This window comes from Eschscholzia californica, unplaced genomic scaffold (genome assembly GCF_041429995.1).
Source record: "Eschscholzia californica isolate CP2 unplaced genomic scaffold, dmEscCali1.0.p SCAF_1, whole genome shotgun sequence".
In the NCBI taxonomy this organism is placed as follows: domain Eukaryota; kingdom Viridiplantae; phylum Streptophyta; class Magnoliopsida; order Ranunculales; family Papaveraceae; genus Eschscholzia; species Eschscholzia californica.
This window is the reverse complement of record NW_028238198.1, coordinates 18,232,813-18,251,284: the sequence shown is the minus strand read 5'-3', so window position 1 is coordinate 18,251,284 and position 18,472 is coordinate 18,232,813. Positions and strand designations below refer to the sequence as shown.

The 18,472-nt window shown below is 36.0% G+C and overlaps 2 pseudogenes; both read left to right on the top strand.

Annotated features, from left to right (window-relative positions):
* The first annotated feature begins 433 nt into the window (after window positions 1-433).
* On the top strand, window positions 434-2,238 carry LOC147564813 (uncharacterized; annotated as a pseudogene).
* A 2,909-nt stretch (window positions 2,239-5,147) lies between these two features.
* LOC147564812 (uncharacterized) lies at window positions 5,148-7,606 on the top strand (annotated as a pseudogene).
* Window positions 7,607-18,472: the final 10,866 nt, after the last annotated feature.

The following is an 18,472-nucleotide window of genomic DNA, read 5'->3' as shown; positions in this document are numbered from 1 at the left end:
ATCAAGTTTTAGTTTATTTATCGTTTTCTTTACAGTTCTTCGTTTATTTATTGTTCTTATTTTAATTCCGCTGCGACTATATCAAGTGGTATTCAGAGCCATCAAAATTTTGGAAAAAAAATTTTTTCTCACAAAAAAAAAATAATAATACAACAAAATATCGATGGATACATCTCCTCTTGAATGTTGGAAAAATTTTCCACGTTTATGTTGGGATCCAATTAGAGATGCAATTCAATTTTATATGGATCGGAAGGATGAAAGAAAAATTCATCAAGTTTCTAAAATTCCACTCTTCGAAGGTCAATTCCATATAAATTTCTGGATTCAACACATGGAAGATTGGTTCAAAAATCAAGAAGTTCATGACAAAGATAAGGTTTTTTTGGTTGAACAACATATGTCCGAAAGAATCTACGAAGATTTCAATGCAATGCAATGGAGACTCATTGACCAAGGTAAACAATTCATAGATAATTGGGTTATATTGAAAAGCATCCTCAGGTATGATTTTCTTCCTCTGAATATTTTTCATATACAGAAACAAAGATTGAATCAAGTAGACAGTTCTCCAATGTTACTCCGGTCACCGTAATTGATGATATTGAAGGAGAAGTTATTGACACAAACAGAAAAATGCGATCGACGACGAAGAAAGAAGAAGGAAGTAGTTTTCCTTCATTGGACCTAGACCCTAGTCGTGATCGGAAGAATCCATGCCTATTCGAATTATTTGATTCATATGACATTCCGGGAGACGACATCCTTGTTTTGAATCATAAAATTTTACCGCATCAATTATGTCTCACATCACCACCGTACTCACCACCATATTCACCATCACCTCCATCTTTTTATTATACCACCACCACCGTACTATTATTATTCACAACCTCTTATTTCCATTAACCACGAAGAAGTAGTAAAAGAAGAAAAAGAAGAGTTTGAACAAGTTGACGAAGTTGATTACAAAGAAGTTGTAGTTAAAGAAGAAGAAGAACAAGAAGTGGAAAAAGATGATCCTAATTTACGACGCTCATATGATTGGTACAAATACGGTGACTATGGTCTGTTCGCTTGGCGAGGAATCATCGTGGGTGAACCAGTCCGTGGAAGATTTTCAGATGAATGTGTAACAATGATAGGAGAAGTGAAAAATCATGAAGAATGGAAAGTAATTGAGAAATTTGATATGGCTAGTGATTTCAGTGTGAGATTGACTGCATTGGATAAGAAATTAGGGCTTAGACATTTCTGGGTTTTTGTTAGACATCCAAAGTGGAAAGTTACAGAACTTCTATGACAACAATGGACATTAGTTTCAGAAGTTGTTGTTAAAACAGGGGAAGATAGATTGGATAAATGGAATTTAATGGGTCGATTAGGAAACAAAACAAGATCTTTGATTACTAATGGTGCAACTTGGATGAGACCTGATATAATTTATGTTAGAAGACCTGTTTATCAATGTAGATTTGAACCTCAAATTGATTTTATCAAAGGGTTGGTTCCTCTTTTGATCCAAGTTCAGAACAGAATTTCCAATTTGAATTGAAACATGCAGATGGAAGAGTTGAAATGTGTACATATTTTGGTGGGTTATGTAAGATTGTTAGGATAAACCCTACATCGTTTGTGGATGATGTTGTGAACGCTTATGAGAAGATGAATGATGAGAAAGTGAAGGTTCTTCAATCGGTTTTACCTATCGGAGCTGATGATAAACGATGTAAACCAATCGAAAGCTCTGAACAGATGGATATTGAAGTTTTTGCGAATTTATACAGTGGAAAAACAGAAATCCCTAGACTACTTTTCATAGTTGACCAATGCGGAAATCAAGTTATGAGAATGGAAGCTCTACGAATGGCTTTTGATGAGGTCAAGAAAGATGAAAATACTCAGTTATTTAGAGACATTGTAGAGAAGATTGATGGAAAATTAGGTCCTGCTTATGATATGGATAAAGCTTGGGTGGATAATATTGATCCAAGAGCTGGGTTAAAGAAAGAGACACTCATTAATGAACTTAATACTTACAAGACAAATTTGATCAAAGAGAACATTAGAACGGCATACACTGATTTCGGAGACAAATTGGCTCGGAAGGTATTCGATGACTTGTCTGAGAGAGTTGTTTCTACTCGTACTTCAGCTTTTTTCCGCTTATATTCATGGTGGTTTTGTCATAAAGGGCTTCGAAATTTGCATGGATGGGAAGACAAACCACATCGTTGAGTTCGCTAAAAAGAAATACTCTTTTGTTACTAATACTTTATTTCGTTCACGGAGACTTACAACAACATATAATATTGAGAAGAGGATGAGTGTAGACTTGGTTTTTTCGACAACGTTGTGTATGATCTTCTTCATCGAATTGCTAGACGATGGCGCGATGTAGAAATTTGTTGGAAGATTATTTCCCACGATCGATCTTTCGAAATTCCTTACGATATGAGATTGATGCTAATGATATAATCCATATTGGTGTCTTTTGGTTTTCATGCACCTTTCGTGCCAAGTGGGAATTACGGATCGCCATGACAAGGTTACTCGTATACGGGTGCATCAAATTTTTCTTTTCTTCTTCGAAACGGTTCGGGACGAACCATCTGGGGAGCGGGGAGCTGATGCACACTACAAATGGACAGTTTGTGTCTTAGTTTAGGAAGTTACATTAATTTAGTGTTTCTATTATTTAGGAAAGACCAGTTTGTGTCTATCTGGGAAAGTCTAGTAATCTATAAAAGGGAGTCCAGTATTGTTTATTCTTCATATATTGAAGAGAAAAACCATTGAAGTTAATCAAGTTTTAGTTTATTTATCGTTTTCTTTACAGTTCTTCGTTTTTTTATTGTTCTTATTTTAATTCCGCTGCGACTACATCATTTTCTCTTTCTTTCCTCCTTCCTACCATTTTCTCTCTCTCTCTTATATGCTCAAATGCATATGTAATACGAGACTTCTTACATGTATAAACTTTTATCTCGAGGTTTAGCTCTCATCCAGTTAACCATATTAACCACTATGTTAAGTCTGTAAATCTCATGAACATGTCATTTACTAAAAGCAAATTCGAGCAAACTTTAATTAGCACGGACGGAGATACAATCCCAATTGAACTTTATATATGATTTTCTATATGTGTTTTTATTTACGAATCGACAGCACTTTTAGCTCAATAGTCAAAAGCTCGTCCAGATTAACACATTGAGACCTAAAGGTAGGTCATCCAACGAGTGAACACTTACACATAGACTTGTTAATGTAAAAGTGATCTCAAGAAATAACAATGATTTGAAAGAGAGAAATATGTTTTGACATCTTCTTGTCTAAAGGGATTAGGCAGCCGACACTTTAGGAAGAGTCGGCAAAGAAATCTTCTTGTACCACCAGACGGCGCCGAATACATTACTAGATAGGGTGGGTGGTGGCGTATGGTCTTCCACTAGTGAAAAAAAATAAAAGTCAAACATTTGTGTTGTTGGGATTAAGGTGTCAAGATTTCTTATTTTGGAGTTATATGTCAACGGTTTAGATTTCTTTTTGGGGTGCACGAAGAAGATCTGTGGCCACCAATTACTGTCAATCATTGCATCCGTGTGCCCCTTATCTTGGGGTAGAAAGAGGACACACGTATTTGATTAAGATTGAAATTGGGTACTCAATTATTAACTTCTTATCATTAGTTTTCTGTCCTTGTGGGAATTGAAGGACTAAATCCAACTAAAACTTCAAATCATTCTTGTTGATAAGCAAGGCATTTATGTAGTCTAACATGTAATGATAAAATTCTTATGGTCAAGTAATTCTACTGGTACGATTATGTCTTCATTGTTGTGTTATTTTACACGATAGTTGCATAGATTAAATTCTTGAGGATAAGAATCTTTTGTATAACGACAAATTAAAACGTCTTAATCTTAGTAATGTCTTTGTTTAAATCTTGAGTTTCTAGATCGGTCAAATATAATCTATAGATATATAAACATTATACAAAGTAAAAGCAAAATATATATGGTTATTAGATGCAACTACTTTATCTGCATACCATAAGTTTATGAAAGAATATGTATCCCTTAAGTGGGTTGACTCTCATGAAGAGCGACTAAATCGAGTTGCCCCTTCGAATATATATTTGTTTTTTCTTTTTTTTTTTACTTCGGGTAATATTTAAATACTCTAGTACCGTTTTCTTTGGCTTTTCACAAGTTATTCGTCTTAGTGAGTGGAAGAAAGATAGAAAAACTAAAAAATGCTAGAAAATGAGTTGTATTAACATAATTAACCTTTAAACATAACAATAATGATTACAGAATATCACTTTCTCATAAGCTAATTATTGTTCTTCCCTTTACAGGATGCTACAAGTTCTTAGGCCAACACAAGTTCCCTTTTTAGTGACCTACCATTGAAACCCTAATGTAGCTGAAAGGGTAAATGAAATGAAAATCATTTTGTGTCCCTCCAAGTTCTAATTAAGCCTCCTTATATATACTAAAACAATGGTAGTTAAGGTAGTTTATTAGGATGTGGATTGTTCACTTAACCACTAACTCATTTTTTTCCCACTCTTTGTGATCAATGGTAGATGGTCATTTATGAAGGCTGAGTGCTTAGGGGACCGAAAAAATCGCCGCGAAGACAGAATTCTGTAAAGATGTCGTGTAGTTTCTCAGATTCTGAAGGGACAAAAATTTATCGCGCCCATTCATTTTGAAACTCCCCAATTTTTTTCTTTTTTGCAAAAGCACCCCTTCGTTTCTATCTCCATTTTCTCCCCTCGCTACCACCATCACCACCAACCACACCACCACTACCCACTCTCTCTTGAGGGGTTTGTTGAAACCAGCGACTAGAGGAGAGAGACAGATAAACGAGGAAGAGAGAGTCATCGGTGGTGGTGGTCGACCCTAAAAATAAAAATTAAGTTTAATCTTTAGAATAGAATGTCCTGTAACTTAATAAAGTTAATTGGATCAATTAGTGGAGAAAGCTTGAAAAACCCACTATCGATGGACAGGTGAGAATATCACTTGCAAAAGACTATCATTTGGTTTACTTGCATCATTACTATAACCAACACTTGATTTTTGAATTAATTCAAAGGAGATAAAGATCAGAGAAGATTGACATGCAGCAGCATTATGGGTGAGCTCAACAACAAAATGGAACCTGGCCCCGTCTTGCGTTTTTCGAAGAAAGTAACTTAAATTATGGTGTCTGCCACCATGACAATGGATTTTATGTTATCCATTCTACTTGGCTTCTCTCTCTATCTCTTCTAGTGAAAGAGTTGGTTATGGTTTGATAAGGTAATCAAAGGGGCAAAAAAGAGTATGGCCTTCGAGGGGCCGTGCCAGCACAAGTTATGTGAGTTCAACTCAAACGTTGTCGGTGTTCTCGATCATATACTAAATTCAAATTTATCAGAAAAGTAGCAAATAGATAAGATATATGGTTCTAGCTATCAATAATTCGAAGCTAAGATTTGGCCATCATGTTGTTTCTAACTCAGATATCAAGAAGAAGAAGAAGAAGAAGAAAATGCACAAAAAATAGTGACATGATGAGATATATAAATATCTTTTGGGGGTCGCCGTCCCCGTTTGGGTCGTACGTATATTTGTGTTCGTAACATATTAATTCGAAATTTCAAAAATAAAATAAAATTGAACAGAGATAATTTTGGGTGTTATTAGGGATAATATATATGCTCACCCCACATTGGTATAAACATTCCATTTCAAGAATAAAGTGAAAATAAGTTTCAGCTAAGCCGAAATTATGCCAGTTTGAGTAGTTTCAAGAATGTATACTTTCAGACTGATTCTCTATTAAGTCACTCCTGAAGAATTACATCTAGCAACTAATATAAAGACAACAAATCTGATTGAGCACTCATTTTCAAACACTGGAAAACTTTTACAATCTTATGAGTAGGCTAAATAGTAAAGCCCATAAAAGAGCAACAACGACGTAAACCCTGCAAAGACCAACCGAACTTTTAGATTAGTCGCCTAATTGGATAACAAAGGACTTCAAACAAAATAAATCCATGGCAAGAAGGAACATATTAAACGGCGACCACCAAAGTAAGAAGCTTATTCCTAGAAGATATTGAGTTTTGAGGCCGGAATGTATACAAGTCTTAATCGAAGCTAAGAGGTGAATCATTTGCTGGCCTAGTTATAACGAATACATTTCCTCTCGAGGGGTATTCTTGACTTCAATCTTGCTGTTTGGCCTAATGTCGAAACTCGCCTAAAGGTCCTATTGATAATATGCCTTGGGGAATCCTTGACTAATTTGCCTGCAATGCAACACTCCAACAAAAATTCTAGAATTTTTATGTGGCTCTCTTATTTTTAGAGTTTAAGCGTTGCAATAGAGATGCTCTTAGTCTTTTCGTCAAAGAGAGTATTGGTTGGTGATTGGAATGGCCATTCGGGTTAATTCCTAAGGGCGAGCCCCCCCCCCACACCTCGTCACTAATGGGGTGTGATCCATCCTAAACCCACCCTGTTTACATAGGTAGTAGAAAATGCCTAAAGGGCGAAGATGACTCGATTTTGACCAACATAAAGATTGAGAAGTTGAGATCAAGATGCAAATAACTATAAAATTAGTTGTGCCTTCAATATTAGTTGAATTCCACAAGTGTGGTTGCTTATATAAAAAAGGGTGCTTCTAAAGGCACCGGGCCAAAAGGCTGTTAGCATCCATCTCTGTTAGCACCAACCCCAACCGCTCACTTCTCTATTAGCACCAACAAACTATTTAGGCACCGGTCCCTTCTCACTTAGCCCTAACCCCTCCATCCATCATAAAGAAAAAAAAAATCATCAATTGGAAGAAGGTCTAGGAGAAGCAAGAGAAATTTTTCATGGTTCAGTTTAAAAAGCTTTTTCATCAATGGTTTTATAACTAGAGAAATTCAAAGTTATAGTTTACAGATGAGAGAGAATCTGTATTATGAAGATCTTTAAAGAATTCTTTCTCGCGTAGAGAGAGAATTGAATGCATCTTTGTCTGGTTATTTCAACAAGTTTTTTCTCAAACACGGACTTCAATGGTGTCTGTTATGATTCTTTAAGCAAATTTCACTGTGTATTCAATGGCAAATAATACTGCGATTGCAGCAACTCCATCTTCTCAGCCGGCGGCCATCACAAAAAACATAAGTCTATCAAAAAATCAAAATCAGTATAAATCAAAGTTTGATTCTTCATCGATTAAAACTTTCTTTGTTTCATCATTAACTTCAGTATGAGGAAACAATGGCGGTGGTGGAAAAATTAGGTTTAATAATGCTGGTGGAACTGGCAGTAATGGAGATGGAAGATGTGATGAATCTTCGTCATCGAATCTCCACCGTTCGATTATACCTTACAAATTATCATCTTCATCATCTCTAGGTTCATTAATTGGGAATAAAGAAGACTTGAAATTGTGGAATTCAATAATGGAAAAAGTTTCAAAGATGCAGAGAGAAATAAGAGATGAACCCCTAGATGAAGAAACAATGAGACGTCTCGTATCACCCGTTACGGTACAGAGTGAACCGGAGGATTGTTCGGATTATTACATGACTGAAATTTTGTAGCAGGAAGTTTTTTTTTTAAATCTTTCTTATTTTTCTTTCTTTATGGTTCTGAATAAAAAAAAATGATGAACAAATCACTCGGATTGATGGTTCCGAATAAAAAAATGATCGTCGATAGGTGTCGGTGTTTTTGTCGTCAAACGAAGGTGAACGTCACCCACATTAAAAACCGGTGCTTATAGAGACATCGGGTCAATGATCGTTGACCCAAGTCAATAAAATTTATGGATGCTAACAGCCTTTTAGTCCGGTGCCTTTAAAAACACCCTATAAAAAATGATGTTGGGCTAATTTTATAGGGCCCCCTCATTTTTGTTAAAAGGCCCCCCCTCAATGATAATTTACCAAGTAAAATGGTTCATGGGGAGGCCTTTTAACAAAATTGGGGAGGCCTTATAAAACTTCCCATGATGTTGCTGAATGGAGTTAGGTAGAATGTCCAAACACAACCTACTTCTCTAATAAAAGAGAGGCTAAATGCGTCCCTTGATCTCTGTAGATACTCCATTCTTTATTATCTTCTTTTTTTCTATTGACACCTCGAACAATCCTTGACTTTTTATCTTATGATCCAATGCTTGGAAAGTACTTGAAGTGTGTAAACTATTGAAAAATATTTATCACTAATTTTAAGTTGATTTCTAAGTCGAAATTGATCCTCAACTCTGAAAAAGATGGTCTCGAACTCGAACCAGACGAGACTCTCGTACTTGACAGTTCGACAACTGATTTTTACTCTCATACTTGCCAACTCGAAACGTTACGTAAGGTCTTGGACTGACCAATCCGAGAGTCAAACCCAGACCTCAGACTGGTGTGAGTGCGAGAATGATTAATGAAGGGGGCCTTTCTATGTGAAAATTCCAAAAGGAAAAGAATCAAATCATACACTGAATAATCAAACCAGATAAAAATAGGCATCTATAGCCGCGAAAATTTTGATGAAAGGCCCAAATTTTGGGTCCAAATACAAAAAAAAACCCAATAGGGATTATTAACCCACCGAAAACCCAAAAATCAACTAATATTTGAAATCAAACCCAAATACACATCCAATGTTCAATCCGGGCCCAACTCGTATCTCTAAGACATTATATTTTCTTCTAAACCCTTTTTTGCCCTCCTATATATATCCAACAACTCCTAACAAATCATATCTTTCTCTCTCAAAAATCTGATTCACTTTCTCTCTCCAAAATCTATTTCACTTTATCTCTCTACCTAAACCGAAACACAAACCCTATTTTCCACCTTCATCTCTCTACAGTCATCATCTCTTCAATCATCATCTTCGTTTTCACCTTTCTCTCTCTAATATTTTCATCATCTTCGTTCAGTCATCACCTACAGACACAAACCGAGATACAAACCCTCTTCTTCATTCATCATATCGAGTCATCTTCTCCATCCATCAACTTGTTCGTTTCTAGACTCTGCTTCAACCATCAACTTGTTCGAATCACCATCTTCTTCTCCTATAAATCCAGGTAACTGTTGATGATGAAACTCTTTTTTATGGGATTTTATGCTCTTGTTCATCCTTCTTGTCTAATGCTTAGTTTCTGAGGTGTCCGTACAGTTCTTTCGTTGTCCGTACATTATTTTTGTTTCTGTTACAACTTTAAAGTTTGTGTTAACATTTACAAAAATTTTTGAACATTTGGTTACACGTTAACAGTACTTTATCATGTGTTAACACATTTGTTTCATAGCTATGGAATTATCACTTTGACCAACATTTGATAGAATGATCAGACATTGCTTCTTGGACCACCTGATTATACCACATATTCGAAACATTCAGTAGAATGTTATCCATCATTTTCACATAAACTCACACATTTCATATAATTGTAAAACATTCTCCTTGTTAATTAAACATTCCCACGCATGTCAGTACATTCTGTTTGGTGCCGCGACATTACACTAGATGTTCATACATTTGTTAACCTGTTAAGACAATTGATGATACTTTCATAACATTTTATTCAATTTTGCAGTATGGAAACTGAAAGGTCACTTTCTAAATCTCAAAATAATGACAAGAAGTTAGTATGTGACTCATGGGGCGACGTATTTACGGAGATTGGGTAAATATTTCCCGGTGGTGTCAAAGCTTTTCGTCACGCTCTTGGTCGATATACCATTGCAACTAAGAACAACTACAAATATATCAAGAATGAACCAGGTCGTGCGACTGCCGTTTGTTCCAAACCCGGATGTAATTGGAGAGTCCACGGGGTTGCACCATTGGGATGTAAATCTGTGTTTCTGTTGAAAGAGTACGAACCGAAACACGATTGTCTCGATGTTGTTCTCAAACCTGCGGATCCCAAATTGTCTAGTAAACTTGTTGGCAGCCTAATGGATGAAGACATCAGAAAACACCCAAATTGGAATACGGCTGAAGTTAAAGAAAAGTTTCAAGACGATTACGGCGTTGAGTTGAGCTATTACTTTTCTTACGGTGGTAAGAAGGTAGCCATGGACAAAGTATTTGGGCAAGAGGGTGATTCCTATGCAAAGTTGAAGTGGTACGTAGATGCTTTGGCGACTACTAATCCCAATAGCATAATTGATTTGCAAATCGAACCCACTACCAACAGATTTGTCCGAGTTTTTATTGCCCTTCACTCATCTATCCTTGGGTTTCAACACTGTCGCCCTGTGATCTATATTGATGGAACATTCGCCAAAACTCGTTTTAATGGCTGCATTTTAGCTGCGGTTACCAAGGACGGAAACGACGGTAGGTTTTCATTTTCACATCTTACGTTAACATTCCAATGTTCCTGCTAACACTTGACAAAATGTTAAGAACATGATCTATTATGACGCGGCATACAGTGAGATGCTGCGTCATTTATTGATGTCACTCCTCATTCCCAAGTATGTGTGGACATTTCAGAAAATGCTTATGCAATATTGCTTTATGCATCAACAGAACTAATTTTCTCTTTCTTTTTTTTTGTTAGGTCTTTTCCCCATTGCTTACGCAGTTGTGGACATTGAGAATGATCATAATTGGGATTGGTTTCTGCAAAATTTGAAATTAGTGGTGGATCCGATAAAACGTTACACTTTTATTTCGGATAGACATGCTGAAATTCTAAAAGGCGTGAAGAATGTTTTTTCCACCACTCATCACTCATTCTGTGTTTGGCACTTACGATGTAATCTGAACTTGAGAATACGTAACGGGGCGCGCCAGTCACGTTATTTTTAGAGTCTTATGTTTACGGCGGCACGGGCATTACCCGAGAGCGAGTATCACACAACCATTGAACAAATGGTTGAGATGGGTGGAACCAATGTGGAGAGGTTTTTCCAATCCCTTAATCCGGAATCATGGGCAGATTCCTTTTTCCCAGGGGATAGGTATTTTGTTTACTCTTTTTCAGTTGAAATGTTGAAACACCATTAACCCTGTTACCGGCACACTTTAAGTTTACTCAGTTATTTTTTCACATTTAATCATATCTTCTGTTATGGAAGGGCATTCTTTATAGTGTTCAGGGGCGAGCCCACATAGGGGCCGTGGGGGCGCAGGCCCCCACGACCCTAACGTGGCTCGTTAATGTTATGTGACATTTGTCGCTATATTAGATACATATATCTATATATATATATATATATATTTTCCGTTTTTTACACACAATTCTTTCTTAGCTTAGTTGGTGAAGTGATTATGTTTCGACATTGAGGTCAAGGGATCGAGTCCCACACACAACATTCCTTTTTCTAGAATTTTTTTTTCTAAAATATCTACTTCTTAAGTTAGTTGAAGTTATTGTTTGGTTTAAGATGACTACTTATTAAAAATACATTATAAAGGTCATGCTTGGCTTAAAATTAGATTTTATTAATTGAGATAACTCAATTTTGACCTCCTCAAAGTGACCAACTAAATAAAAATGGGCTCGTAGAGATGATGAGTTTTCTAAACGTCCACCTTAATTTTGATTTTGTCCGATTTTTCGGTGATTTGTATTTTGAAATTCAAAATCGTATTTTTTAGACTTTTGTTCTTGTAAACATGTTATTAGAAAGAAAACTTAATCTTCATCTTTTCTTCCATTACGATCACTTCCTCTTCATCATCTAGCATCGTTCTTCTTAATCTTCACCATATCTCTTCATCCCCTCCTTTGTTTTTTATTTCAGTAAATTTTGGGAATCTAGTTGGAGGAAAGATCTTAGATCCATATTGAGAAAATTAGAGATTGATTGTTATACATCAAAATTGTTTCGGAATATCTAAACTATAAATAAAATTTTGTTAAGAAATTGCTTTTCGATTCTAGCTTGATCGTTTACTGTGGAATTTTTTCATTACATATAACAAAAAAGTGCCCCCACTCATAAAAGTTTCTGGCTTCGCCAATGATAGTGTTCCGTCATTCAGATACATGTTACCACATTCAGTGTGCTGTTATCGCACGAGACGATTTATTGCAAGCATCCGATAAATGTTGTGACATTCGTTATAATGTTTTCTTACAGGTATGGCGCCATCAGTTCCCAACTGTCTGAGAGCTTCAACAACATGGTAAAGAAAGCCCGCGTCCTCCCTATTACAGCATTGTTGGATGCCATAAGACAGAAGATTATGAACAAGATGAGAAAGCATAGAGACGCCGCTATTGGATGGAATACATTTCTTTGCCCATCCATTAACTTGGAGCAATAAGCGAAATACAAAGTTGCGGAGACTTGGAGATACGTTGAGGCAACCCCATTTATTTATGAAGTATATTCGACTCCACGCCATTCCGTAAATCTTAGTACTCTCACATGCTCTTGTCGGCGTTGGCAAGTAGATTCGCTTCCGTGTCAACATGCAATGTTATGCATCAACAAGACTCGTGGTGATAGTACATGTTTTTACGATCCGGTCTGGACGGTGGAGGCTTACAGAAACACATACCAACATTGTGTTTACCCCGTTCCAAATTTTGACGAACCCTATACTTTTGATCCATTAACCAAGACTCTTCCTCCACTAGTTAAAAGGGCACCCGGCAGACCACGTACAACACGGTTGCAGAGTTCCGGAGATGTTACCAGGAGAAAAAGAATATGTCGCAGGTGCAACCAACCCGCTTATCACAACAGTGTGACATGTCGAGCCCAACTGTAGTTCTCATGTTTCTAAATGCTTTAACATTCAACGATATGTCTCAACATGTAAATGACTGTCTCTACATTGTGTTGAATGTTTTAGTAAAATCTTTTGGTCTTTAGTACATATTTTTTTGTCTAGTGAATTAATCCTAACATTCTACAAAATGTTCTGTGAATGAATCCTTACATGTCTAGCTATTATTTACAATGTTTCAACATTATAAGTTTTTTTAGTACATTCTCATTAATGAAGGAACATTATTACATATTTCCCAAGACATTTGTCAATATGTCCCACCATTAAGAGGAATGTTCTAACATTTCTGTGTATGTTTTTCTTGAAACAAACTCTTTGTCGTCAATGCATGTCACATATGTTTTAGAAGAAAAATAATAATATATTTAAATTTACTTCATATTGTTTCCACATAAATATCTCATTCAAAATCATTGTAAGTTGTTAACATCCCAAAATAATTTACAAACCATATTTGTTTGTAATCTAATCAAGAATGAAGTCGTTTCGGGTTTAGTGATATGAACATAACCCGTTACCTGAACAACTACTTCATTTTTGATTAAAAAATCCTTTACAAAAAAAATATATGTCGGGGCCACCACACTTTCAAGCTCGGGCCATCCTCCAAGATATCGTATTCTCCTTCAATATGTTGTGGGTGAGCTTAGCCCTCTTCCTTTGTGCCAGGGAAACCCAATCTGGGTTTTGTGTACGCTCTTTGGGTCCTGTTGTCATGCAGTCTTCCACCAGCTCTTCAATTTTCAAAATTACAAAGAGACCGCAATCCGGGCTGTTCAAGACACAAATGAAATGTTAAAGCATAACCAATAATGTTTCCACAGTCACAGACAATACTGAAACATAATGTGAAATGGGACTACATTAATAATAATTACGTGTCTTTTTTATTAATTGTCTGAAAACATAAAAGGTTTTTGTTACAACATTTCGAGGAATGTTGGAACAATTTCAAACAAATTAAAGCATGCATCATAATGTTGGAACAAATAAAAAGTGAAAACACTTACTTTTCTCCCTGAGTAGGGAATTCTGCCTCCCCAAGAACATTTGCATATTTTTGTTGGGTTCCAAACATTGTGAATCCCACCTCTTCCATTACATCCTCCACATATGCCGCGTACTCCCTGACATTTTCGTAACACTCCTTGGCCATCTTCTTATCAAATGACATCAAATCATAATGGTTCCACCGATGGAGAAATACATTATATATCAAGAGTGTCTAGTGCCCCCCTTGCTGTGTCTCCCGTTGTTGGTTGGCAGATTGGTGCACACACAAATAATATTTCCGGTTTCCCAGCATTATTACTCAACGTACGATTGAGCATTCTTTCGATGGAAGCTTGGTTGACCGCGGACTTTATCATTGTCTGTACCACAAACACCAAGTTATCAAAATGTTCACTCATATAAAAGATGATGATAGGAAAACATACTAATCACTTAACTTACATAGATTTCGGATGGGAGGCATAACACACTCTTTTCTTTCAATTTCTCGTGACTAGTGACGAAGGAATTCGCCCAGTTAATTATTTGTGAATCACATTCGAGATTCATCATCAACATATCGAGCTGTTTCCCACAGATGTCGTTAATCCCGTCACTAAACCAGACCTTCGTACTGCAAAATTTGGAAAAAACAGTGTCACCTTTTCTAATGTTAGGACATTTCAGGGAATGCTAAGGCATTACAGTAAGCGAATAAAAATGTTGCAACACAAACAGTAATGTTCAAACATTATTGTCTGTGCATGAACATTACAGTAACCTACTCGTACCTTTTGTCACTTTTCCTGAGGAATTCTTCCAACAGACCCTTTTCTTGTTCCTTCACATTCTTCCAGACTGGGCTTCTTCTCCAGTTTCCAAGCTTCTGACCTTTCTCCTCTTCTGACCTTCCGGCTCCCAACTCTACAATGTCTTCTACATTAATTGTTTTTTTTTTCTCGAGTTGCTTTGCTTTCTCGGTCGTAGTTCGGGTTCGTGGTTGAGTTTTAACCCTCTTAACCAAAGAGTTTTGTTTGTTTTTCTCTTTCTTTTCAACAACTTCAGACATTTCAACCTTTGGCTTATCTACAAAATCGTCTTCAGAAGAACTTTCATTCTCCACGATCTCATAGTTTTCATATTCTTTGGCCACCTCACAAACCTCTGAAAAGAAAGCTGAAGGCCAAGTCAACTGAAAGTCAACTTCTTCCATCTCATTTTCACCTACATTCAAAAAACTTGGAAATTGCTTTTCACCTGTTCCCACCACCACACGTTTAACTAGTCAACATTCGATAGAAAACCAAATCTTAACAACAATCATTCTCCAATTCTTGATCAATATATATAAATTTTATCACGGATGTTCTAACATTTTACGTATTTATGCGGAGAAGAACACTTACTTGTTTGTTTCTTATTTATTACTTAGCCGACCACTCTACTGTCGTTCGTGGTAAAAGACAGTCTTCAATTGTCGTGGTAAAAGACATCGTGGGAGTACGATAGAACTCTTTTACTTACCGTTTATCAAAAAACTTGTAACGATGGCGGAACAATTTATGTTCATACCAATCATCTGACAAGTAAGTAAGAATTTGAGAGAAGATAGAATGATTCCACACAAGTTAATACGTTGGTTAAAAAAAATAAACTAGAAATAAAACCAACTTAAATCTAAAAAAACAATATTCATTTCTTTTATAAATGTAGACTGATTTAAAAACATAATGTTTAATGTTGAAGCATTCTGGTATTTGCTTCAACATTTCTAACTTCTTTTCAAGCAAAGACAAGAATGTCGACAAAAGTAAAGAATTGCGTGAGCATTTACTCACTTGACCCAGCAACTTGGCTCTCTGTCTGCTCCTTGTTTTGCACATCCCATGAAGATTGACCCTTTACCAACTCATCAGAAATTGCCTTCTTACCCTTGTTGCCTATTTCCGCTTCTCCAGTTTGGGCTTCGGCATCACTTTCTTGTTCGTTGCGGGCTTCTACGTTTACTTGTTCCGGGTTTTTTTGGGCTACTTCCTGCTCCACTATCTTCTCTCCACCAATCTCCACTCTCTACCTCTTGTCGAACCTCCACCTCCTGTCCACCTTGTACGTCCTGCCCACCCTCCACCTCCTCTCCACCAATCACCTCATCTCGACCAATCACCTCGTCTCGAACATCCACCTCCCCTCCGACACCAAAATCAAATTCCAAAACATCATTCTTCTCTCCTCTCTCTTTCTTTATCCTCTCCAATTCCTCTCTTAATACTTCTCTCTCTCTCTTAACCATCTCATTCTCTCTCTTAACCAACACATTCTCTTCTCTCAACCTCTCAACTTCCTCCTTCAATTTTTCAACTTCCTCATCATTTATCTTCACCACCACCCTCTCAGTGAACTTTAACAAATCTTCCTCTTCAACAGACTCCGGCACCAACTCCACCTTCACCTACAAGGATGGATACATATGGTTATTATCTCAACACCTCCCAAAAAATGCAAACATTTAATAATTTGTGTAAAATTTCATGAACATGCTCAAACATTTCAAAGAATGTCACTCAGACATCAATTATGTTAGAACATTTATTCAAATCCCAGAGACATTATAGCAAATGTTAAAACACATTACCTGCTCCTCTGAAATGCTATCCAGTTCTTCTTCCAGTCCTTTAAGGAAGAATGACTCGATCATCCATCGAGCTATTCTAGGACTTACCCCTACTTCTTCTACCAGGTCCTCATGGATCCTGGTGTGCATGCAATACTGCAAAAAATTAAACACAAATAGGTCAGAAGTGTTTTTCTGTATCATCACAAGGAATGGAAAAAAATATTATAAAATTCCCAAACATTCTGCAAAATGTTTCAGCATTATATAAGCCCCCCAAGATAATGATGAAACATATTAGAGGATGTCATTGCAAACAACTTTGTCTTTTATCATTATAAGAAATTATGAAACATTCTTGCCTTTTTTGCTAGGCCCAGCAGATGATGGCTCTTCACTAGCCCTCTTTCTAGGGCTAGCCCTCACTGGAGTCTGTTGTCTTTTTTCAGGACCATCTCCTTTCTTTGTTGCAGCTTTAACCATCTTTGTAATCTGCAAAATTTGTTATGTTTTGTATTAGGGGGGGTAGTGGAGCAAGACTTTCGCGGACTCTTGAGAGTCCGCGAAAGTCTGAGGCATTCAAATCCAGACATTTGAGAGTCCACGAAAGTCTGAGGCATTCAAATCCAGACATTTGAGAGTCCACGAAAGTCTGAGGCATTCAAATCCAGACATTTGAGAGTCTATGAAAGTCCGAGGCATTCGATTGTAGACAAAATATGTCCCAGACTTTGGTGGACTTCATAGTTTGATGAATTTGTGAAGGATTTGGGACAAATTTGGAAGCCAAAATGTCTTTAAAAAAACAAGAGACATTTGAAGTCCATCATGTGATCAAACAACAATAATAATATTAAAATAATAAATGTCTACCAAATGTCCATCAATGTCCACAAATATTCACAGATGTTTACGAAAGTCGAAAAATATATTTTTGAAATGTTAGTATAAATATATTATTTCATGTGATTAAACAATAATAATAATATTAAAATAATAAATGTCTACCAAATGTCCATCAATGTCCCCAAATATTCACAGATGTCTACGAAAGTCGAAAAATATATTTTTGAAATGTTAGTATAAACATATTATTTCATGTGATTAAACAATAATAATAATAATATTAAAATAGTAAATGTCTACCAAATGTCCATCAATGTCCACAATATTTACAGATGTCTACGAAAGTCGAAAATATATTTTTGAAATGTTAGTATAAATATATTATTTCATGTAATTAAAAAAATAATAATAATATTAAAATAATAAATATCTACCAAATGTCCATCAATGTCCACAAATATTCACAGATGTTTACGAAAGTCGAAAAATATATTTTTGAAATGTTAGTATTAATATATTATTTCATGTGATTAAATAATAATAATAATAATATTAAAATAATAAATGTCTACCAAATGTCCATCAATGTCCACAAATATTCACAGATGTCTACAAAAGTCGAAAAATATATTTTTGATTAGCACAAATATAATATGCATTACACATTTTGTCAATGGACTCAAGATCTTAAAATGTCCCCAGGACATTTTGTCTATGGATCAAATGTCTTGAAATGTCTATAAAGACATTTTGTCTACAAACTCTCAATGTCTTGAAAATGTCTATGAACACATGTTGTCTATAATAACTCATCCGAAATGTCTTGAAATGTCTACGGGACATTTTGTCTATGAAAGTCTGTGAAAGTCCCGCTCCACTACCCCCCCCCCCCCCCCCCTTAGACACCCACATGTTTCAAACAAACACAATATGTATGTACACAACCAAAATGTCTAAACATATACTAATTTCTTTTACACAACAATGAATGTTAAAACAAACCATTCATTTCATCAACAAAGACAAACACCCATAAATCCAAAACAAATGACTAAATTCCTCCACAGAAACCTAACTTTCGTATCACACCCCTAAATGTTAAAACAAACCTAACCTAAAAACTTGATGAAGATTCATAAACACCCAAATGACCTTTCTGTGAAGATGCATGCTTCCAAAATCACAAACAACTATCAAAATGTCTAACCATAATCCTACATTTCTTTAACACAACCTAGAATGATAAAACAAATCA